This window comes from Phlebotomus papatasi, chromosome 3, assembly GCF_024763615.1.
Source record: "Phlebotomus papatasi isolate M1 chromosome 3, Ppap_2.1, whole genome shotgun sequence".
Lineage (NCBI taxonomy): Eukaryota > Metazoa > Arthropoda > Insecta > Diptera > Psychodidae > Phlebotomus > Phlebotomus papatasi.
The window spans coordinates 19,249,755-19,274,664 of record NC_077224.1 but is presented as its reverse complement, the minus strand read 5'-3'; the positions used below and the strand labels follow the sequence as shown (position 1 = coordinate 19,274,664).

At 31.7% G+C, this 24,910-nt stretch overlaps 1 protein-coding gene and 1 long non-coding RNA gene across 2 annotated transcripts in view; both read left to right on the top strand.

The window, feature by feature from the left end:
* The window catches only part of LOC129806822 (rap1 GTPase-activating protein 1), a 177,511-nt gene that overhangs the window by 2,242 nt on the left and 150,359 nt on the right, over positions 1 to 24,910 (top strand). The window lies entirely within an intron of this gene.
* On the top strand, positions 2,922 to 18,257 carry LOC129806829 (uncharacterized). Its single transcript, XR_008752205.1, has 2 exons — positions 2,922 to 3,373; positions 17,562 to 18,257. It is a non-coding gene; the product is annotated as an uncharacterized LOC129806829 (long non-coding RNA).

Below are 24,910 nucleotides of genomic sequence, written 5' to 3'. Positions count from 1 at the left end.
AAATAAGGTAGAATTTTAAATTTTAGGTTATGTCATGCAAAACCTCAAAATATAATTGAAGGTTATAATGGCTAGTAATGTAAATTTTCTCTCTATTTTAAATATCTTCATAGCATAATTTGACAATTTTTTCCATCAACATAATATTTTTTTAACTTTATTTATTGAAAACCAGTTTAATTAAATAGCAAATAGAATAGCAAATAGAAATCACTACGAATAACTAAACAAGCAAGGCATTCAATTTGTCTAAGTTTTACCTACTCTTTTAGAATAAAATTAGTGATTTTAAGCCAATTTTTGGAAATTTTTTATAAATATCATAACCGTAATGAGTGTCACTTTCCAAATTAATTAACAAAGTCAAATATTTTAAGGTTATAATTTGATAAAAAAACATAATTCTGCGGAATTATAATTTAAATTGTTCAATCTGCTTCCTAAATGAACAAATTTGTAAAAAAAAACAATTTGGTGAAGTTGGGATACTTTTAAAATTTGTTCCTCCAAGATAGAAGGTTATATTTTGCATAACCTCACATTGCTACTTTAAGCTGTAAATAAGAGTATTTGGTCCAATATTCAATATTATATTCAGTTAATGTTATTCAAAAATCGAAGGAAAGTATTGAGTATATATCCCATAATATTCTAACCTCAAATTCTAAGGTAATGCTTATAAATAATGCTTTCTCTCAGTATTTAAGGCTGAAATATCACTTTCAAGATATTCTAGATTACACTGAGGGAAGAGCACCACGGATCGGAATATTAAGAGACATGCTCCATATTTAGTTAAAAATATAAGGCCCAAAACACTTTTTGGTATTTTTGTTTTTGCTAATTAGTCTATTAATTATCCATTTAACTATATCTGTGCATTTCATTTTTAAATATTTACAATAAAGTAATAAAAAATAGATGTAATTACAAACTTGCACTCTGTACCTCGGATCTTCATGAATTTTATCGGGTGTCTTACTGAAAATTAGTTTTATAAATTAAATCTGAGTTAATGCAGTGTATTTCTATTTATGAGAGTTAAATGGTAAAAAAATAGTTAATAATTTTTAAATATTCATTTTATTTGGAGCAACAATACGGTATTAACCTAACGATCCGAGGAACACTGCCGATCGCTGGTGCTCCTCCCTTACTTTGATTTAAAAAATTGTTAATTCAATGTATTTTATATCTCAGAAGTAAGTTAGCAATGTGAGCTTATGCTACTCATAACCCTCATTCCTTGCATGGAATGAAATTTGAGAAAAAACTTTAAGATTTGGAAATCTTGGACAAGAAAATTTAGAAAATTAAGTGACTTGCTTTCTAAATTAACAAAATTTCGTGGAATTTTTCACTTTTGTTCTCTGAGAAGTTTGAAAATTGTGTTTACCATAACTTCCATAACCTTACATTTTTATTAACCTCTTATCACTAACCGAGAGAATTTGGCTCAATGAAACGTTATATTCAGTTAGTCTTATGGAATAATTAAAGGAAAGTATTGAGTATATCCCAAAATTATTATTTTAACCTCAAATTGCAATGTTAATGTTGACAATTTTTAGTTAATAGATTAAAATTTAAGGTTAAAATATTCTTTTCAGATAGTTTAATCTAAATTTCAAATTGTTTGAGTAAGTTTTTGAAATGTTGGGCTTAAGTGTCTTACTTATAGCTCGGTTAGTTAGGATTGTGAGGTTATGCGCACATAATCTTCATTTTTCGCATGGAATAATTAATTTTTCTTCATTGCATTTTCATTCAATTTTTCTGTGTCTCTGGAGTGAAGTTACGGGCTTTTTTGTGGCCCGGGAATTTCTTTGAAAGCGGAACTCCTTGTATTGTTCCATGAAAACTTTGACAGTTGTACTGATCATAACCTCACGTTGCTTATTAACTTCTTAGCTATAAATAAGTGTATTGGATCCAATATACTGTGTTATTTTGTATTATCTTATTGTAATTGAAAGAATAAGTATTGAGTATGTTCCAAGAGTCCCAAGAGGATTATTTTAACCTCAAATTTCAGGGTGATATTGACAAGTAAATTTTTTTCTTTTAATAATGTCATTTCTATAATTTTTTTTCGATCTTTAAATTGATTTATTAGAATATCTTAGAATATAGCCTGCGTTTTTTATTTATTTTTCAGAAGTAAGTTAGCTATGTGAGGTTATGTAGCACATAACCCTTAATTTTAGCATGAAATAAAATTAAAATTTTAGTCTTTTCTTAATTCTTAACTATTTGAGAGATAATTAGAGCAATGGCAGTTTTTATTATAATCTTAGTAGATCTTTGAGCTTTTAATTTCAGAAGATAACCTTAAAAGAAATTTATTCTACTCGAGGAATTGGCAAATGCCACCCATTTTATGGTTCTCTTATTCATGTTGAATTCCCAGGATGGGAATAAGCATTGCCATAAATGTCTAAAAGAGATACTTTGAGGAGGATATCCTTTTAAATACTTTCTAAGCTAAGCATAAGTTTATTTTCTTTCTTGCTCATTTATTCCATGAATCACTTGCAAAGAGGTCCTCGTGGCAGGAAAATGTGCGTTGGTGGATACTTTTCGTGACGGCAAATTAATTAAGTCTAGGTTTTCATGACATAGAAATATTTGAGGGAGAAATTCCCCAAGGGATGACCTTCAGAAGGTATCCCTCTGGGAATTAATCAATCTCTGTTTTCTGAGGATTTCCCTCGCATTTTTTTTCTTCTTTGATTTGAGGAGACACGTGGGAAAGCTTGAGGGATCGATTGTTCCTGGGAAAGCTCGTGAGAAAGGATTGACAATTTTGAATAATTTAGTTTGATAAGCTCATAGTTTATTTCGTGGAATTCTCAAGATTTTTGATGAGAGAAAATGAGAGGGAGAGACTTTAGATAGATGGAAAATTCTCTCCCACAATTGACTTCTCTCTTTTACTTTTTGCTCCAAAACATTTTCTCTGGGGCTCAACTGGCGAATTCACTTCATTCAATCAGCTGACATCGAACAAACAACAACAGAATCAGCTGAGTTATTTGAACAAGAGCTTTTTTAAATTAATTTCCAAAAAAAGCTCCTTAAAACCGTGAAAAAGTTTCTTGTGAAAAAGAACTTTCCAAGTGCGCGCAATTTTTCCACAATTACGTAAAAAGATCGTAAGAGCCACTCCAATCGATTGCATTTTGAGTTGTTGGTTGAGGAGAGGCGCAAGTGGTTGAGGAATTGGTGTAATTTGTGTTCCAAGGACTTGAGGACAAACTCTCCAGCAGCCAAGAGCATCCCAGTCAGTTGAGTGAAAAAATCCCTGGAAAGTGGAACTCTGAGCAAATAATTCAGCGAGGGAATCTTCGTTGGAGAACAATTGCTATTGAAGGTAAGTTTTTCTTCACACAAAATAAAAAAAATTTATTAACCTTTTTTTTTCGAGAGAATGCATTTTTACAATTTGCTGGGTTAACTGGTAGAGAGCAAACAATGTATTGATGAGAATCAGAAAAAGATTCACTTTATCGGTGAAATCATGAGAAATCACCTCATTTTCTGCTTCTAATATTCCTTCTGTTTGAAATAGAAAATGAAGCAAAAAAATCAGTAGAGGGAAGGTAAACAACTTTCGCTGAATGCTGCATTACTAAGAGATTTGCAATTGTATGACTGAGAGAAATCCGAAAAAGTTAAAATAACATTCCAGAAATGTTAATTTTACCCTGCATTATTGATCCGAAATCGGTGTAAATATTACCCTTTTAGGTGTATTAGGGGTTAAATTAACCCTTTTTCATATTAACTATACACTTAAAAAGATGTAAAATTAACATTAAAAATGTTGATATATTTTTACACCTAAAAAGTGTTTAAAGTTACGAGGAAAAAAAGTTAATCGCACTCTCTTTTTTTTCTCACAGTGATGGGGAAATGTTTGAAATTCTGCGGGATTTAGAATATTCGATCTTTTTATCAAGCTTTTTAAAACACTTTTAATTTTTAGGAAAAAAATAAGATAATTAATTTTCAAAAGAGAAAAAAAGATTAATCGACGTTACAAAGTGAGGTTAAGTTTCAATAAGATTAAGAATGTTCGCAATTCTCCTGAATTATTTGAAAATACTTTTTTATTTTATAAAAAAGAAATTGAGATGATTAATTTCAAATAGAAAAAAAAATTGGGATAAAGAATATTCCCAATTCTTTTTCATGCATTATAAGTTTTACTGATTAGAAAATTAATTTTAAATAGAAAAATAAGTTTAGTGGCTAATAGATTAATAGTTTTAGGTCACGTTAAACCTAACCTCAAATTTCAAGACATGATTTGTGTAAAAGAATCTCTTAATCAGAAAAAGATGAAAATTATATATTTTTGAATTATAGAAAAAATTTTATAGTAAAAATACCTTCAAATGTGAAATTTCCTTTTACGAGATAACTTTCTTTTCTTTAGGTTAGGTTACACTAACCTTAAATTATAGAGTAACCTTTTCACCAAGTGAAAGTATTAACCCCAATATACAAAATCTGTAAAAAAATTGTCATAACCGTCATAAGTAAAATATCGGAAAACGCAAATTGAGGTTACGTTTGCAGTTTAGAAGAAAATTTGTATTTCGACTTTATAACCTTAAACTTTCCTTTTCTTTGTAGGATTTCTAATATTTGCAATTCTTTAAAAAATATTTTCACTCTAAGAAAATGAATATAAAGTAAAGTATTAAATTCAACACTTTTTTGAGGTTATATTTAGCGTAACCTCACATTGCTGAGATTTTTTCTTAATTTATATGAGGGAGAATCAGGATTTTCTGTTATAGAAGCAACATTGTATAAACAGAAACGAAATTAGTACAATGCGTATTTTGGAAAGGCTGTCAAATATAAAATAATAGTAATAACATTAAGCATCAATAAATACCTACTAAAGATAGAACTTATTCAGGTCTAGAGACGTTAATTAAATTGTAAGAACTAAAATTATACAAGATTATAAATTTTAAGGTTCTAATTATTGAAAAGATGCTGAATTTAAAGTGTTTTGTCCAGCAGATTTTTTTTAGTAAGTTGAGGTTATGTGTCTCTCAACTGCTGAGTCTACAAGTTTTTTTTTCATTTTTTTTAAGTTTCTTACGGCTCTCAGTAGTATTCATATAGCTCTGCTCATTTTAACTTTGCAAATAGACTCCTTTTTATTAAACTTCCTATCCAGACGATTAAATTGTTTTTAGGTTAAGACCAATATAACCTAACTTATGTACAATTGAATATTTTTTAGCCAAATAAAATGCATTTATTTACATTTTGTGTAATATTCGTAACGTCTTTACGAAAAAACCATATTCTTTAAATGAAAGGTAAAATTTAAATCACATAAATTTAAATATTAGGAAAAGTGAGGTTACGCAGGTTATGTAATGTGAATAATGAGTTTATTATTATACTGTATTATGAAAAATGTTCCGTTTTTGTAGTTGCGTTTGAAACCCCGCAAACGACTCGCACCAATTTAATTTAATTCAACAATATAACCTCAAATGTGACTGTGATGCGTCCGATGCGTCTATCACCGACTTATAGCAAACACTTTCATTGGACAACTTGAATTGCGAATCGTACGTGCGAATAGGATTATAGACTTATGGCGGTTACACACTAGCGAAATTTATGTGCATATTCGACAGTTTTTCCTATACATATACGTAATTTGCATCAATACGGACATAAATTTTTCTAGTGTGTGGGGGCCATTAGTCAACCATATTGAATTGAGTCATTTCTTATTGGACGATATTTCTTTTCTTATCCGATTTAAGTTTAAGGTTATTAATGGTAATATCCTAATGAGAAATTAACATTTTTTTTAGTACACGACTGTTCTCAAGTGATTCTGCGTTATCGTCTTTTCTTTTTGTTGGTTTGTGTCTTGACTGTTTTCTCCAGTCCTCGCCGCGTTCTAAAACCAATAAGTAGTCAAGACAGGACCCAACACAAGGAAAAGTCGATAACGCAGAAGCACTTAAGAACAGTCATGTACTAAAAAGAGCTTCCCAATAGTTTTGTATCTAAACTGTATACTTTGTACGTTCGTTTATAGTTTTAAGTCAATTGTAGAGCACCTTATCTCTCTATGTGGGCGTCGAGCAATAATTCAATTGAAATATTGAGTCTCATAAAAAGTTCATTTACATATAGTAGTGTTTCGAAAAGTGAATATAAAAAATTCAAATAATTCCTCGGTGGAGCTCATTTTCGTTTGCTGTTTCGTCACAATAAAAACCATATGTTGAACACGATGAAAGTTCTCTACCACATCCTCGCTCTCTCTCCCTCTCTCTGCATTTCATCGTAATTTTCACAGAAAATGTGGCAGATTTTCTGGGAGTTTCTGAGGAAATGCTGATTGATGGTTTATCCGTTCTATTTCGTAGCACTTCAGCCAGATAACATTTTTGCCCACGAAAAGCCATGTGTCCATGATAGAAAAGGTAGGGAGAGAGAAAAGAAGAAAATGCACATTTCCCGGGGAAAATCAATCAATATCGCAGAAACTTTTGAAGCATCATCCATCTCAGAAAATTCATATCTTCTTTTTTTTGGAGGAAAAGAGTAATTTTTGTCATGCGTTTAAATGTCGCGTTGACCTAAAAAAGCTAACAGAGATGAATTTAAGCGGCAGTCTATTTGCGATGTACGTGTTGTTATGCAAGAAAATTGTCGCCAGAGGAGCCAGAATCTTGGAAATTGAAGAAAATGTCTCAAGATTTTCATGGCAATTTTTCATTTAGCCATTATATGGGGGCTCCATTGCCCAAAGTCAGGGCGATGAAAAGATTTATTTGATGAGTCCCTTGAGAAATTTAACCAATAGAACGCCCCCTTTTTCCGTGAGGTCCTCCTCAAACTCTCAAGATAAAACCGTGTATCGATTGATGAAGAGAAAAGTTCGTGGTGGCTTTGCCCTGAGAAGATAAGCGTAGTGTGTGTGTATTACATAAACTTTCCAAATGATAAGTACAAGCGTGCTTGTAACTTCTGTGATTCTTGCAGAAACAACCTGCTCAGAGTAATTTGCTATTTATTAAATATTTGTGAAGTTGAAAGGTTTCAATGGAACTTTTCCAAGGCAGCAACCTTTTTGTAGAGTTTTGATTTACGTTGATTTACGTACGTCGCGTAAATAATTCAAAAATGAAATAAAATCTTGAAATAAAAGGAAGTTATAGGGGACAAATGACAGTTGAGCAATAAATTCAGAAAACCCATTTTTTTCAATAAACTTTTACCTAAGACGCAATCCGTTTTATGAAATTCCTAGCCAATATTACGATATTGTTATTAGAAATGATTCATAATTGATATAAAAAAAGAGAAAATAGAAATAAATTAGAACAGGGGTGAGCAAGTCAATCAATGATCAAAACGCTACCTCCTGGACAAACATATTTTGGAATATATTCGGTTTCAAACTGTTCTTGCTCTCTTCTGAATTAGAATAAAAGGGGGAGGGGGGTAAAGCATCCCTGGCTTACTTCAAAAGTATTTTTGCATCATATACCGTTTACCGGTTATCAACTCATTTAAACCGATTCATAAATCATTCAAAAGGTCCCCAAAATAATTTCAAGAGTAATAGAATTAATTTCCCGACAAAAATTATTTGTTGATTCATAACCGGTTAATTTCCGGTTTACAACCGATTTGAACCGATTTGTAAATCACTCAAAATATTGCCCAAAATACACCCCAGGAGCAATGTAATTGAATTTCTGATAAAAATTAGTTATTGGTTATGAACTGGTTTATTACCGGCTCAGAATTAAAGGGAACTGGTTCAGTTTTATCAGGAATTCCAAGACCTTTTCAATGAGCTTACACACAATAACATTCGGATGAAAAATACGCTCTCTATAGCCTTTTAATCCTTTGGCTTTGAAAAATTGTTATTAGGAATAATTCTACGGTATTTTTGTATAAGGACGAAATGTACGCATGGTTAATCGTACAACGCGTTTTCGAGCAGTCCCAAAAATGTTTTTGACGGCTTTTTCTTAGACGCTACCTTGCTAATCTTAATTTCCCACTAATGTCTACAATGACTAAATTTGTAGAAACTGGAAATATTTATTTATTGTTCTTTCTTGAATATTTGATATGCTATTCCAATAAAAAATAGGAAATCTTTCTTCTGAATATTCTTTTAGTACATGACTGTTCTCATGTGTTTCTGCATAATCGTCTTTTCTTTCTATTAGTTTTTGTTATGACTGTTTTTCCTACTCCTCATCGTATTTTAATACCGATATAAATAAAAGTTGTTGTGGCAGAAGCACATGAGGACAGACATGTACTAAAAAATGTTCAGATGAAAAATATCCTTGCTCCATTATTCATTGGAATAGCACCATAATTCAGTTTAATATTAAAGTATAGAATGAAAAAACATGTTGTATTCTTAAATTCTTTACCCGAGACACCACCCAGTTCTCGATAATTTAATTTTAAATGGTTTATTCACATGTACTAAAAATTTTAAATGTTAAATTCATCAACTCATTTTGTGAAAATAAAATTAAAACTAAAAGAAGAATAGACAAAGTGAGCCTAAACACAAGTAGATTTTGATTCTCCAATAGTGTCTTGCATAAAAGGTAAATGGAACTTTATTTGCACAAAAAGTCGTTGATGATCGAAGAATTCAAATTCAATTTCGAATTTTCGTACTAAATTTTCGAACAAGGTGGGGAAAATTTATCGAATATCACACTAAAAAGCTCACAAAAATTTCTCAGTGATTATGGAATGATTAAGTAATGGGACAAGAACAGTAAGCGTCGTTGTTCAGTTTTATTCCTCACAACAATATGAAGACCGTCACATTTTGACACTTGAGCACTTCGAAATTCCTACAGGATGTATCTCAGCCACCTTGCGGAATTATCTAAAAGTAAGAAAGTCTCTTTTTTGGATCTTCAAATAGATTTTCGAATTTTTCAAGATCTACTTCTGTACGGAAAGAGTAGATAAATTTAGCTTACCTGGCTAAGACATTAAGTATATATTAAGTATTTAATAAGCTATTAACTTAATGACTTATTTTTAAGAAGTTATAGAACATTCAACTACTTAAAAAATATAAGAAAATGAGACAAATATCAGCGTTTTGTGACAAATAGCGCAACTAATATGTCATAACTATACCTCAACGCTAAGTACTTAATTAAGTCATCTCTAAAAATTCTTAATTAAATAGCTTGTACTAAGGACAAAAGTATTTTCATTAAATGTTTACTTAAGGACTTTCGTCTAAACACTTTTTAAGTAGTTACTGTGTTATTTCTGAATGAAAAACAAGAAAAAAAACTACTTTTGTCTAATTGGCAAGATGAACAAGTTATGCTGTCTGGCACCACACTTTTTTAGTAGCTTCAACTATTGTCGGACAAAACTGTAGTTAAGACGTATGCAAGAACCATTAAAAACTGAATAAACGTGAAAATAAGTTCATTCTGGTAGCGTTTTGACCACTGACGTGCATGTTTCATTTGACGTTTATTCGGTTTTAACAGTTCTTGCACGCCTCTGCTGTAGTTGTCCTCAAATCCTTCGCGAGAAGTGTTAAATCGGTTAAAAAATTATATAATTGAAAATTTTGCAAAATGTAGACTCCCGGAAATTGAGTTAATGAGACTCAAGGGAAGGTATGCACTACTGGCTTCCGGAGTATACGTTGGTATGGGACTAGTATGCCAAACGGGTAGAGATAGTGACATTGTGACTTCTGGGATTCTCCAAATGGAAGTTCAGTTTTAAATTTATTTCTCTGCACTTCTCTTATACGTCTCCAAAAACATTTTTTAAGTCTAAGTTTACCCTTGGTTCATTTATAAAAGTGCCTTTGAATTCGTCCCTTGGCGTTCTTTTTTCAAAGTTTTACGTTTAAGTAGCCCCACGGAGCGTATTTCTTTACCAATTGCGGCAATTTTGGACTCATTCGAAAGGCCTTGGAATCCTTTAAGTGTTCAGCGATTTTAATTTTTATTTATTAATCCTCTATTTTTCTGAGACACCAATTAATTTTCTGTAGTCTTTGATTTTCTATTCTTGTATAAATTGCAATATCTGTGATTTTTCTAATAAAGATATCTTCCGAAAAGGGCCATATGGCTTTTCCATCCACTGTCGAAAATTAATAAAGGCTTTTGTTTTAATTAAACTAACGCGTGAGATAAATTTTTTTTCTTCGTTTTATCTAAACGGAAAAAGGGTCTTAATAGAGTCAGGGAGAGAGGATGTGGAAATGTTGAGTGAATGTTGACGAAAATGCAGGCAATTTGATGGAATTAAAATTGAATATTTCACAATTAGGAAAGCTCGTTTTGGGTGAATTTGGGGAGAGAGATAATCTGCTTTCGATCGTGGGTGTTTGGGTGTTGAAAGACGGCAAAAAGAGTGATTGAGAAATTAAAAGCAAAGACAGAAAATTATGTGTAAACAGTATCTGGATCAATTTTAACATTTTTGGAGAGAAATGATGGAATGGGAGAAAATTTATGGTGCAAGGCAGGCAAATTTGTGGGAAAATGTCCAGCCCTTTTCCATTCAATTACTTTGGATAAATGGGAGATTTCGATAGAAATGTGTTGTGATAACACAGAAGAGACCGAAGAAAATAATAATGAGAAAGAGAATAAATTGTGTGACAATGTGCGCACGATTTCATTCTTAATAGAATCCATAAAGTATATCTCAAATATTGGTTGCAATGTCGTCTAAGAGATTTTACGAGATGGGGGCGACCTACGCTTGCGCGTAACTAGTCAACCTTGACCTCGTGGAGAAATAATGACGTCTTCTATTTGGGTCGTTACTTTTTCATCTCCATTCTCCCCATTTTGCATCTCATAGCTGGGTCACTTTTCAATTCTGCTCATATTAATGTTGGCTCTCAAACATTCCCAAGACAAACAATCACTTCAATCTTAATAAATTGTCTCTTGAGCCAAAGTAATTTGAGGAAGACAAGACGATATACCCGCCCTGAAACCTTTTAGATAAATATGTTTTGGCTGGAAAATACATACAATTTATGCGGTGATAGTACAAAACGATTTGTCCTCAATTTCTTCATGACCCATTTTTCGTGTTGTTGGATTGTCTTTTTTTTTGTTACACTGGAGCTGGGCCACTAAATCGATAAACAGTGTGAGAAGGTCTATGATTTTTACACTTTTCAGGGGCTTCATGGATGATTCTTTTTTAGTGGCGATCACTTTATAATCCCAATCTGTTTATTTTAGAGCCACTTCTCAATAGACACTTCCTCTCTTGTGGTTTTTATGGGGCAAAAAGTAACGAGGAGAATTGCGTGGAAAAAAGCATCAAAAAGTGCGATAAAGTTTCATGATTCGTGAATATGGGTCATATTCTCGATGAAGGTCTTTTAAAAGTAAGAGGTATAAATTAAATTAGAGAAATTTATATTTAAACAAAGTCTAATGCCAAGGGGGAGATATTTTGATTAAAAATCAATATATCTTTACACTTCCAACACTTTGGAAGTGTTGGAACAATCAGTACTTCCCACACTTCTTGCACTTCTAAGAATTTATTAAGTACTGGAACCTACAAAGCGGATATATTACGGTTGGAAGTGGTGTAGGGGAAACTGGGGCACCAACAATCATGGGGTAATACGAAACACTGCGATTTTTTAATAAGATATTCGTATTCAGAGTACAAGACTTACAGAAATTTATAGGCACTAGGATGCTTGTCCACTGAAGAAATTGTCGAGATAATCCAAGTAGTTTAGAAAAAAAAATAGTATTTGGTGCTACCCCGTATTTGGTGGTGCCTCAGTTTCCCCTACATATTTTTCTTATAATATTTTCTCTTGAGTACCTTGAATAATTCTCTTAACGGGTTATGTTTGATCACTAATACTAAAAACAGCATATTTTCTTAATTTTTTTTCACTTTACAAAATTTTTATTTAAAAATTGAACCATTGGGATTTGATTTTAAGACACATTTAAAAAAGATTTCGCGGCAGTCACGATTACTATAGGTTTATCTGAAGTCAAAAAAACCAAATATTCCCTCTTAGTAGACGAGTTAAACTCGTACTTGAACGAAGAACTTGTGAAAAAAATAATTTGTATTTTTGAGAAAATTTTATACTTAATATTACTATTTAGGCAACAAAATATCATTCGTTAATTTACGAGCTTAACACATCTGCTAACAGAAAATATTTTGTTTTTTTTTTTTACTTTTGGTGAATCTCTGAGTACAGTAGAGTCTCGCTATAGGCCATCGCTCTATAGTCCACAATTTATCGACCGTTGATTTCAAAACACTGATTTTAAGTTAGGTTATGTTTTTTGTACGCAACAAGCATAATTATTTTAATATTTTTGGCAAACTTTATTGAGTAGTTGTGATAATTGTGATCCACAATGAAGAGAGCAAGGACAAGTACCACAATCGCAAAGAAAGTGGAAGCCGTCGAGCAATTTCAATACTAAAAATCGTTGATAATTTTAAAAAATTACATGGACTATAGTGCGACCCAAGTGTCAAATTTGAAACCAAATATGGACTATAGCGAGACTCTACTGTAATCGTGACTTCCATAAAGAAGTTTTCCAAAAAAAATGTCTGCGATGTCCCAACAGCTGAATATTTAAAATATTTATTACAAAATTAAAAAAAAATAGTTTAAATTTTGTGATTTCATATATTTAGGAACTTAAATTAATTTTTTTATAGTGTTGTGAAAAAATATTAAGAAAATATGTTGTTTTTGGTCTTCATGACCTATGTAACGCTTTAAGTAATTATGTCAATACGCAAAATAAAATTGGACTTAAAGTGTTCTTGAATTGAGTTTTAATCCGACGTGTTACACGAAATTTTAAATAAAACGAAAACACAACTTAAGATGCAAGAAACTCTTTTTATTATTATTGTTTATTATTATTAGTATAAAAGTTTTTAAAGCATAGCGATAACTCAAGTGAAAAATTGGGAACAATATTATCTTCAGTTTCTTCCGGTTTTCGTCAGGGGATTGCCTTCTTCTCAAATCAAAGACTAAATTTTTCTCCAAAGCTTTCAACCCTCGGTATGGGTTTTCCTCAGTGTCACAAAAATTTAGTCTTTGATTTGAGAAGAAGGCAATCCTCTGACGAACACCGGAAGAGACTGAAGAGAATATACAACTGCGCCAGATACAGTATTCGAAGATATTGGAAACAATCTTCAGCGAAAATAGGAACAAACGCGGCGAAAATGGGAACAGTTGAAGTATATTTTGAGAAAATTGATATCCACAATCTTCTACTGTAATTAACGAATTTGATTCGGCCATTTTTTTCTGAAGTAATTCAATATTTTAAAAGAAATCCGGTATATATTTAGAGTATAAATACACTCAATGGATAGTACACTCAGTCCCGGCATTGAGCCCGATCACAAGTAGAATTTGATTCTCCAATAGTGTCTTGGATAAAAGGTAAATGGAACTCTATTTGCACAAAAAGTCGTTGATGTTCGAAGAATTCAAATTCAATTTCGAATTTTCATATTAAATTTTCGAACAAGATGGGGAAAATTTATCAAATATCACACTAAAAAGCCGGCAAAAGAGTTACTCAGTGATTATGGAGTGATTAAATACTGGGACAAGAACAGTAAACGTCGTTGTTCAGTTTTTTTTCCTCACAACAATGTGAAGACCGTCACATTTTGACACTTGAGCACTTCGAAATTCGAACAGGATGTACCTCATCCACCTTGCGGAATTATCAAGAAGTAAGAAAGTCTCTTTTTTGGATCTTCAAATAGATTTTCGAATTTTTCAAGATCTACTTGTGTACGGAAAGATTAAGTCCTTCGGGATTATGCACCTGACGGAATTATGCACACACAATTATGCAAGTTTGCCTACCCTTGGGAGTCAATTTATGAGATCATTTTTGAAATACGCCTGAATGTATACTATTTTGCGACGCGGGAAATTTGAAAACAATTTGCTACCCTTTCGGAATAAAAGTTTAATTTCTTTTATTAAGGTAATTTTTGTTATTATTCTAACCATTCATTGAAGAACTCTGGTCAAAAAGTACTGTTTGTTAATACATTTCTATTAAATAATTGAATCTTTTTGTTTGAACTACTTTTACTCTGCCCAAAATTTGTTCTACGGCAGATTTATTCAAAAGAAAGCCCCTGCGGGGAGGCAAATTTTCTCGATGCATAATGCCATTTCGCGCGCTTTTTTCAGTCCTGAAAATGTGCATAATCCCGGGATCTAGTGTAGATTTTTAAGAAAAAAACACAAAAGATTATTTTATAATAAGAAAATGTGTTCCTCAAAAATTCCAAATTGCATTTTTAAAAGTTTTTTTGTTTATGAAATGTCAAATATAAATGTCAGTCTTAACTTGAGCGTTTGTTCTCTCCTAATATAGTGACCTCTTTTTTATTCGGAAGATTTTTTTTTTTAATTTTTTTGTGAAATTAGAATGAAAGCTATAAAAAAGATTAAAAAGATATCATTACAGAATTCTATGCTATTATACTGCATTTATTAAACAAAAACATCACAGGATAATTTATTTTCATTGCAGAACACACATGCATACATAACCTCAAAATTATTTTAAATGTAACCGTGGAGAACTCGTCCGGATTATGTCGATTCGGATTAGAGATCGGACAATGTAAAATAAAATAATAATATAATTAGTCATTAATAATTTTTATTATTGACATTGTGTGACAGATCTGTCAAAGATTTTTTCAAGTGGATGGATATCTGTCACTTTTTTTTGGAAAAATATATTGGATTGCCAATCTCTGGTAGAATCATTCTGATCTCACCGATCTGTCAATTTTAGAAACCAAACCGGCGTAAAACTTTAAATTTCCACTCAAGGTTAAATACTGAATCCATAAATTTACGTTTAAGCATTTCTTATATTTTAAATTTTCATTAAAAAAAAGAAAAAATAAGAGGATCAACTTGCTGAAATAAGAATATTTTGCTGTTGCTTATTTTTTTATCTACACAGTAAAAAAATTTACAACCACTACGATTGGTAATTTTTGCACGAGCGCTATGGTTGTAAAGTTTGTGTATTGGAAATGTTGTGTATTGGCAAAGTTGTGTATTTTCAATTTTATAAAATGGCTTCCTGTCTATAATTTTGATTGTAGAGCAATTTTGTTCGGTTTATTTGTATTATCTGTGATATGTCTCGGTATTAAACTAAGAAAAAAAAGAAAAAAGAATAAAAAAAAGGAAAAAAAATAAGAGAGAGTCTGAGACTTGAACCCATAATCTTTGCGTTGATGGTCTCGTGTTTTCTGCCTGCGCTACCGACTTGCTTACTTCTCTTCAGCAAATGGCCAAGAGTTGCATCGTCAATTTTTCTAATTTACATGATGCTTCCTCTGTTTTCTGTTATTACATAATTATTCCTAATTTTTCACGACTGAGGCACATTTTAAGAATCCAATGAATGATTCCAGAAGACAATTAGGCAGTTAAAAATGCAAAATCTATCTGAAATCTTAGAAAAATTGCAATAGTAAACAATGGAATTTTGACAGTTCTCACACAAATTTTCCAATACACAAATTTCCTTACACAATACATAATTTTACTAGCATTATGTTAGTATCGTACCACCACTATGATAGTAATTTTACAATTTACAACCATATTGTTTGTGAATTTACACAACTTTTCAAATACACAACTTTATTTCTCACACAATTTTTTACTGTGTACTTTTCAAACTTAAAAATTTTATTGTCGAACATGTTCATTAGGATTGCGGTATTTCTTATGTCCTCATCGCAAAAATCTTCAATTTTTGTCATAAAATAATGTCGAAGAACCACAAAATTAACGGCATATTAATATTTGACGTTCCATCATAGCACATAAAATATTCTTATTTTTTTTTTAATTCTTTGAAATCATTTTGTGACCGCAAGTAATGCCGCAACCAGTTTTAGTTTGTAAAGGCCTCTACACATTGGGAGCAATTTTCATCAAAAATTCCTCGTTAAAACTGCAATTTTTGACGAAAATTGTTTTCAATGTGTAGAGGCCTTTACAAACTAAAAGTTCATCAAAATTATTATTGTAGGGTGGAGTAAGTATTTTTGGCCACTTCAAGGTTTCATGTGCTTGCAATTTTTATAATCTTTATTTAAATAAAATGAATTTTGTACAAAGATACCTTCAAGCCGTTTCTTCCTAATAATCCAAGAGTATTCCAAAATTTTTTTGGATATTTTAGTGAAAATGCTTTTTATGCAACTATGCATGTTTCAGTACTTTTGGCCACTTTGTAAGCATTTTTGGCCATTGTGTGTAAGCACTTTTGGCCACTAGTTTCCAATAGAATTTTAATAAAATAACAGAAGAAATATCTTTCGAAAACTTTCGCAAATACACAGCACAAGTCCTATTCCTATTTAACACCAATTTTATGTGATTATTAGAGTATTTTAAACAACTTTTTGCACATTTTCTATTTCATGTAAAAATCAGTCAAAAGTCACGATTGGTTTTACTGAAATCCGCGAGGTGCGCTACGTGTAAAATGTATGGGAAAATGAATGGCCAAAAGTACTTACACAGCCGAAAAAAGTAAGCTCTTTTAGCCACATCCGATTTTCAATAATAAATAGAAAGAATAAAATTTAGTTAATTAAGAAATTGACTTTCATTGAATAACATCAAATATTTTCATCAAAAATATGAAATAATACAAAACAATTTCTCTTAACATTAACAAGTTTCTTAAGAATCCCATGTTTTTTAGTGATTGTTTACCTTGTCGAGAATTTCTTTCAATAACTTATAATTAATCAAGTCGATACAAAATCAAATATGGTTTTCTGATTCGTTAGATTAGAGGTCACGAAATTAGACCCATTTTCCTGCTCTAAATAAACTCATAATTACCTTACAATGTGATTTTACTTTAGGTGGCCAAAAGGGCTGACTCTACCCTAATTGCTATCGAAGATATTCGATATCGAATGTTTAACAATCGTTTTTCGTTTCTATCGCCCCTAGCGGTGGTTGTACGAAGTTGTGAAGTTCTAACGAGTTGTTGCTCTCTCCAAGGCCTTTCATTAACACCATCATTTATCAAATTTTGAATGATAATTATAGCCATTTTGAGACTTCATTTTGATAATTATGTTAGTTGAAGAATATTAGTCTATTGTGGTTATTTGCCAGCACTAAGGCGGCGATGGACAACAACTCAATCTTTATTCATCTATTACCTTTTCTATGCTTTTAAGATGATCATATCCCAGAAGCATTCATTGTGATAAATAGATAAAAAGAATTAAGTAAAAAAAATATTGTACGATAAATTTAAAATCTTTTACACTTAAAAGATTTAAACAAGAATACCATGAATAAAAGAAAAAGCTATTTAATGTCTTGAATGTCTTGCTCTACCGGTTTTCCCTACAAAAGTTTCCCATGTTCCATCCATAAAGAAATATTCATTAAAATGAATCTTTTGTTGTAGCGGGCTTTTGTGTGGAGAAAAGCTGCTGAAATGACTTCGCCGGCGATAAAGTCGAAGAGGAAGGGAAGCCGCCAGTCGGTTGGTTCCACATTGAATGGAACTCCATCTGGCTGTGGAGCTGTTGTGCGGAGTTCGGGCTTTTTCAACTGGCTGCGTGTCTTTCGTTTAGCCAATCTCATGATCCAGCAAGGTTGCTAAAAAAAAGCCCCACCGCATGGAAAATCTAGTTGAGAAAGCTCCGGCGCAGTTGAACCGAGAGAGTGAGGAGAAAATCAACGGCATATCGAGAGGAAATGGCCACAAATTGAATTGGAGGAGGATGTAGTGCAATAGTAGATACAGAAAAAAAAACTATCAATAGGACAAATGATTTGATGAGAAAATCAATATCAGAGTTAATATAGATGCAGAGAATGTAGATAGAGAGAATCTGTTCTTCTCGACTTTCAAGTCGAATTTTGTAGATATTTGCGCCTGGATTTTCCATTTTTAAATTTTTAAATTTCCGTCGGTTTTTTTTTTTTTGAATTCTCTTCGATCGTTTTTCTTTTGCAATAATTGAAATTAGTGCGCAATTGATGCAATAAATTGTATTTATTTCACATGTTCAATTTTAAGTGAATGAATGTAATAAATGAAAAAATTATAGTGAAATGCAGAAAGAAATAAAGCAAACTTTATGAGGTTGATCAAGAAGATGTAGTTTTGCAATTTTTATTTCAGGGATTCATTTAGAATAACTATAGGCGACTTTTATTAATCCATTTCGGCATTTTACTTTTATCTGGGCAGAGCATCTCGCCAGATTATTAACCAACTTATTATATCATACACGACTGGTTTTCAGCTTCATTCAGACGTTTAACTGTTTACCTGCACATTTTTTATCCCATTTTTTTATGTTGCACACCTTGTGGACGGCGCCTTTTTTCTCCAAAAGAGATTAGAATCAATCTCTTGGTGATTTAGCACGCAAATCACACTGAAAATGTATGGCAAATCCTCCGCAAAACACTCCATCATCTGCATGTGGACAATAATTGTGCTTTTATTGAAATTTATATCACAAGGTGAGATTACAATGTGCTTAAGGGAAAATCAAGAGAGAGAGGGGTTGATTGTCGCGCGTGCGACAAGAGAGATTTGTCAGGATAAAAAAAAAACTGAGCATAAACTCTCCAGTGGAATTGATTAAACAATAGTGTAATAAAATGTTAGTTTACACATTAGAAAAAAAGGGTAGTGAAGTGGAAAAGACTTTGCGGAATGCTTGGGGCATGAAATGCTTCAAAAATGTTTTATTTTCATCTTCGTTTTCTTTAAAATAATTATAAATTCATTTAAAAATGATTAAAAATTAATAAAATTGCTTTGTGTGATATATCAGACACTTTATTACAAAGAAAATGTAATATCGTCCACCTTGTGTGAAATATCGGACAGTAAGTTTCCTCCATTTCGGATCCTCTCCAAGGCTTCTTCCATAACATATCTGTAGAGGCGATACTTCTTTGGTCATTGTACAGCTCTGAAATTAAAAAAAAAATTAAAATTTTGAGAAACACAACATATGGACGATGTTAGGAACATAACCTCACTGATGCACTGCTAACAAAATACCTATTTCTCACACGAAAAATATAATCCGCCTGGGAAATTCCACTGTAGATACAGAACAAATTATTATTATTAATCGTATCGAGATATATTCATTACAAAGGCAATCATTTTTACAATGTCCATATCCCGTGTTAGAAGAACCTGCTAGTCCGTTTGTAGACTCGCCCAGGAGCGCCTTCCCGTATTGTGGAATAACTAATAGAACAAACAAACGCCTCTACACATTGGGAGCAATTTTCGTCAAAAATTTCATTTTTGTCAGAATTTTGACGTTTCCACCTACAGCATTGTGAATAATTTTCTTTAAAAAAGCAATTTTTGATGAGAATAGCTCCTAATGTGTAGACGCCTTAATTTAAATTCATCTTGAAGAAAGGTAATACGGATGGAAGTCGCAAGAATACGGCTATCATTCAGAACAGAATCTAACATAATGATGTTCTTTAAGGCCTCTTCACATTGAGAGTAAATTTCGTCAAAAATTCCTGCATTGTTGTAGGTGGAAACATCGAAATTCTGTCAAAAATGCAATTATTCAGGAAAATTGCTCTCAATGTGTACAGGTTTTTAGTGCTCTTGGTGCTTTACCCCAGCCGAGAAGCCTTGCAAACAACACGAAGGTCTCTCACATTTTATCTAAACCGCTTCTCAGAACGAAGTTTTAATAAAACAAACTTTCAGTAAAAGATAGAAAATTTCTTATAGAATAAATAAATATTTAGAAGAAAAGCATTATTAATTAAATATTTAAGGATAATTGTAATTATTTTATTTGATGTGGTTGAATTGTCCGATATTTCAATCAAAATGGAATCAATGTGTCCGAAATTGGTGTCGGCTGAAATCCCGAAAGCCAAAATCCTGAACGCCAAAATCCCGAAAGGTCCGGAATCTCGAAAGCCAAAATCCCGAATGTCCAAAATCCTGGAATGGACGGAATTATATGGAGTATAGAACAATTTCCCCAAAAATACAAAAGATTTCTAAATGCGTCCAGCAAGGGCGGGGAGTGCAATCATGGTAGCAGCCATTATATTTTTGAGAATCCGGCATTTTGGCCTTCGGAATTTTAAACCATTCGGTATTTCGACCCATTCGGGATTTAGACCGCGACCCGTACGAAACATTGTTTTATTTCCTTGGATTTCAAAAATATTCTGTCAATTCCTGCCCCAAAAAAATTGTTAATTATTCTAGTAGTATTTATTTTTATAATTTAATATTTATGAATTATTATTTCCATTATACTATGGTATTTAATTTACCGCCACTGTCCGATATTTCACTCAAAGTAGACGATATTTAAATTAGCCCGAAATATTTCTTTTTTCTCTCCTAAGTTTCAGAATAATCTTATCAAATCCTGCTATAACAACTTTTTTTAAATTAATATTCATAATAAATTTGAATAATAATTTAATAAGGACTATAAATAAATTAAATATTATTTTGGTTTAGATAATTTAAATCTACCTAAGGATGTCGTAAATATATATTTTTTAATGTGTAAGGACCTTTTGTGAGATAAGCAAGCCATTATGAAGTGGTTTTTACTTAAAGCAACAAAAGTTACTATAATAATGTTGATAACAATAATAAAGGAATTAAGATATATTTTATATAATATTTTCTAATTTTGATAATTAAGGGCAAAATAACATTTGGAATTCCGGACAAACCAATTATGAGTTCGGGATAAGTTCCTTAAAACTGGATTCAAATCGGTAAAACAACCCTTCAACTTCAAAGTGATCTTTAAAATTTTTATACAATATTTAAAATAAGTAATAATATTAATTTTCTAGAATAATCAAATACCGCACTTTTAAATTGGTTGTCCGGAATTCTTCATTTATAGGAATTTGAAATTTTACCCTAGCACGAATTAATCATGAATTACTCAACGGTGTCGTCTTAACGTTAGATAAAATTTATTTAGATTTTATTCAAAACTTATGGTAAGGGGAACTGGGGCTACCTTGAGCTGTGGGGCTAGATTGTTATACGACTTTTTCGCCTATTTCTAACTGAAGCTGGTTATTACAATTATTTTATTTAGATGCACAATTATTTTGTATATCCGAATTACATGATGTTAAAACCTATAGGTTTTAACGTCACTTCAGTTGGAAACTATAGTTTCCATGCTAAAAACTCGACTTATGAAATGATCCTCTGAAAACGCTCAGCCTCTATCTAAAACTGTTTGGCCTCTGTATTTGGTAGCAATGTGTTTTGTGTCAAGAGAAAGTGAAGGATAAGTGTTATGGTTTATGGTTCGTTCTCCAGAAACAAGGTAGGGTGGAGTAACCACTTATCGCCACTTTTATGAAAAAGTGGAATAAACTGTATTATAACTTTTGACACCTTAACTCAAAATAGACACAAAGTTACTTATAGATATATTGGCCCTATATTCGTCAAAACAAAAGTTCAACAAATTAACGCGGTAGTACCTAAAAAACTGACTTTTTCTTAAATAAAAAAAGAGAAAAAAAGCAAAAAAAACAGAAGATTGTAAGATTTGCAGCACTGTGAGAGGTTAAAAATGGCTAGCTCTCACTGAGCTGTAAGCCATTTGGGACAAGGTCCCATGATAAAAGGAAAAGCAAGATGAACACTAATCTTGAATGAAAGAATTGACAAGTCTGGACAAAGTTTTCCGCGATTTTTATTTTTATTAACAATGCAAAAATAACTACTTCGTCGCCACTTTTTACCACTTTTCGTCAGTTCTGTAACCACTTCTCGCCACCCACATGGAAAGGTTCAAACTCGATTATTTTGGGCAATATTATGCAAAGAATACATTCAGCATTTCTTTTTCCTCATGATCATCTTATTATTACTCACATTAAATGATTTTTCTTCACTTTTTTTTTTTGAGAAATAGAATTATTAGACTATTGCAGAAAGTAAACAAAGCAGATTTGACAACTGAGAATCTATGAAGTGAAGTTAGCGTCGCTTATTGAATAGCTATGGCGACAGGTGGTGAATCAATTTTAGAATATTACCACTTTCCGCCATGGCTCATTTTTACATAAAAATAATATAAAAGAAAACATTAACTAACTAAATACAAATTTTATGTATTCTCCGAATGTCTTAATTGTTCAATAAACAAATTATTTATTCAAAATCGTAAATTTTGTTCGATAAAAGTATCATGAGATCATGACACTTACTATTTGGTAAGAAATATTTGATTCGATGCATTTGCCTAAAATATTTCCCTAAAAAATGCTCAAACATTTAAATTCAAAACAAGAAATTAGTGTTTTTCGACTCTGTAACAGCAGTAGAGATACAAATAATTTTAAGACTAATTTATTTCACAAATAGTGGAAAAATTGCGATTTCAATTTAAGTGGCGAAAAGTGGGACACTGCACTGGCGAGAAGTGGTGATTCCGCCCTATGTTAGGTCCGCCAAAAACCTCAGCAATCTATCTCATACCGTTTGGGCTCTAATACTTTATTTTGAGGAGCAAACGAATAAACAGGGGAAGTTATTCTTTCCTAAATTTGGTTTCTTATACACTTACATCCAATACGATTTTTTGAGACATTTTTGGATGACCTTTATAGGTTTTACATTCCGTTTTACAAAACCTATATTCCTAAAGATTGTTTGCGTTATATTGCTCTAAGTTTGAATTCGAGCAAAAAAGTTAGTTTGCGCTTAAAAAAAAACTTCAATCGAATAAACAGGGTGATTGAATTAATTAAAAGATATTTTTTCGAGATGAATAGAGGGTTGTTAGGATAAAAAACAAAACAAAAAACGGATTAAAATATTTTTTTGCGTGTTAAAAGGCGTGGAAGAGTGCCAAGAGTGATAACACACGTGATGTTGAAAAAATTGATATGTTGATATTTAATCCATGAGTGTGTGTATCTTATTTGATAAATAACCAACCATATATTATCTGGAGAATTTTTCACCCCTTCCCATTGTTGTATTTGTTAGGGAAAAAGGGTGGTCTGATTGTTCATGCTTAGTCTCTTGTTGTCCATTGAGATGCAAAAAAAAATTATGTTAATATTTTGAACAGATTCAGAGGGATTGTGAATGCATTTTCAAATGAATTGAAAATTATGTAAATTTAATGTTTCCAGCCACTTTTGACACCAAACCTTTTTTATTGCCATCAAACTTGTGCCAAATAGAGAAATTATAGCGAGATGCTCGCTTCATATATTTCATTTGTATCTCTTGCTGAGATGTGAATGACACGTTGTGCTATTTTTTCTCAATTAAACTCAATGCTGGCCTTTTTTTTGGATCTAACTCTCCCAAAAAAAGAATAAGGGAAGGGTAAGGGGGACGGTAGATTGCACAATTGCAACGTGATTTGATGAATTACACCCCTTTAGTTACGCATAGAATGTTCTTTGTCAGCGTTTTTGGGAGGTTGAATGCGCCTGAAATGGGTCAGATGCACTTAACATGGAACTTTTTGTTCTATTTTGACAACATTCACGAAGAGCCGGGAGGTTACAAAATGTAGCATTTGGCCAGGTGAAGGGGTGAAATTATGATGGGGTTTTGTTTCGCGATCTTTCATATCACAATAGATAATTAAAAGTGAAGTAGAGATGAGAGATACTTGCACAGGGGGTTCCTGTACAAATGCCTTCGGAAGACTGAAAAATAAAAGCGTTTTTTTCATTTTGAATTACTCTAAAGTTTATTACAGAAGAAAGTAAATTAAAAAAAAACTATGTGTACTATAGCTTTCATTAAATAAATGAAAGTAATATAATTTGATTTAATTTTTCTTTGTTTGAATTTTTAATATATATTGACCTAACTTAAATTTAATAAATTCCAGTATTCTGGTAAATTTAGTATTCTTAATGCGTCTGAAGCATAAATAAAAGATCATGATATTGTCCATTTAAAGCTTATATAAATGTGGATATTTTTATTCGAAATATCTCTTTCATAAAAAGGAAATATAGGTACCTTATTGCAGCGATTGCATGATTAAATTAGCCTACCTTTTGGCGCTTCAATCTCGTCCTTAATGCCTCTCTCTGGAACACCTTTTAGATCGATGAAATTTCGTAAAATCAAAATTCGCAACCCTTCCTTTCTCAAAAAGATCCATAAATCTATCCCACTATTTTTCACTCAAAATTAAATTGAACTACATTTAATTTCGTGTGACGTTCAAAAGAAGAAGAAGAGTGCGAGGTAAAGAAAGGGATGTGAATTTTGACCTTATGAAATTTTCCCGATCTAAAAGCTTCTTCCCGTGATGCAATATTGCATAAGAAAAATGCGTAAACCGAAATAAAACACTCTTATTGGTTGAGGCTTATGTATTTTTCTATAAAACTTTTCCATAATGACGTTTGTAGTTCTCAATTTAATTCTTATCTGTTCCTAATTGCTATGTCATATCTGTTCTCTCAAATTTTCACGAAAGCAAACATAAACAATTGCTTCATGCACCGCATAACAGATTTGACAACCGATTTAATCGCGCGCACTTGATTAAGATTCAATTGGGAACAGTTGGGAATTAAATTGAGAACTACTAAGTAAAAATTCTTACGCAACTTTTCATCATGTAAATTCAGCTTAAAATAAATTTTAATAAAGCATTTGTTATCAATCACTAATTCATAACGTTTTGAAATTAAATTGAAAGTTTCTTGGTGTTTCAGTTTTAGCTAAGATGCACTTGGGGTATTATAACAGATCACAGGGGTATTTTC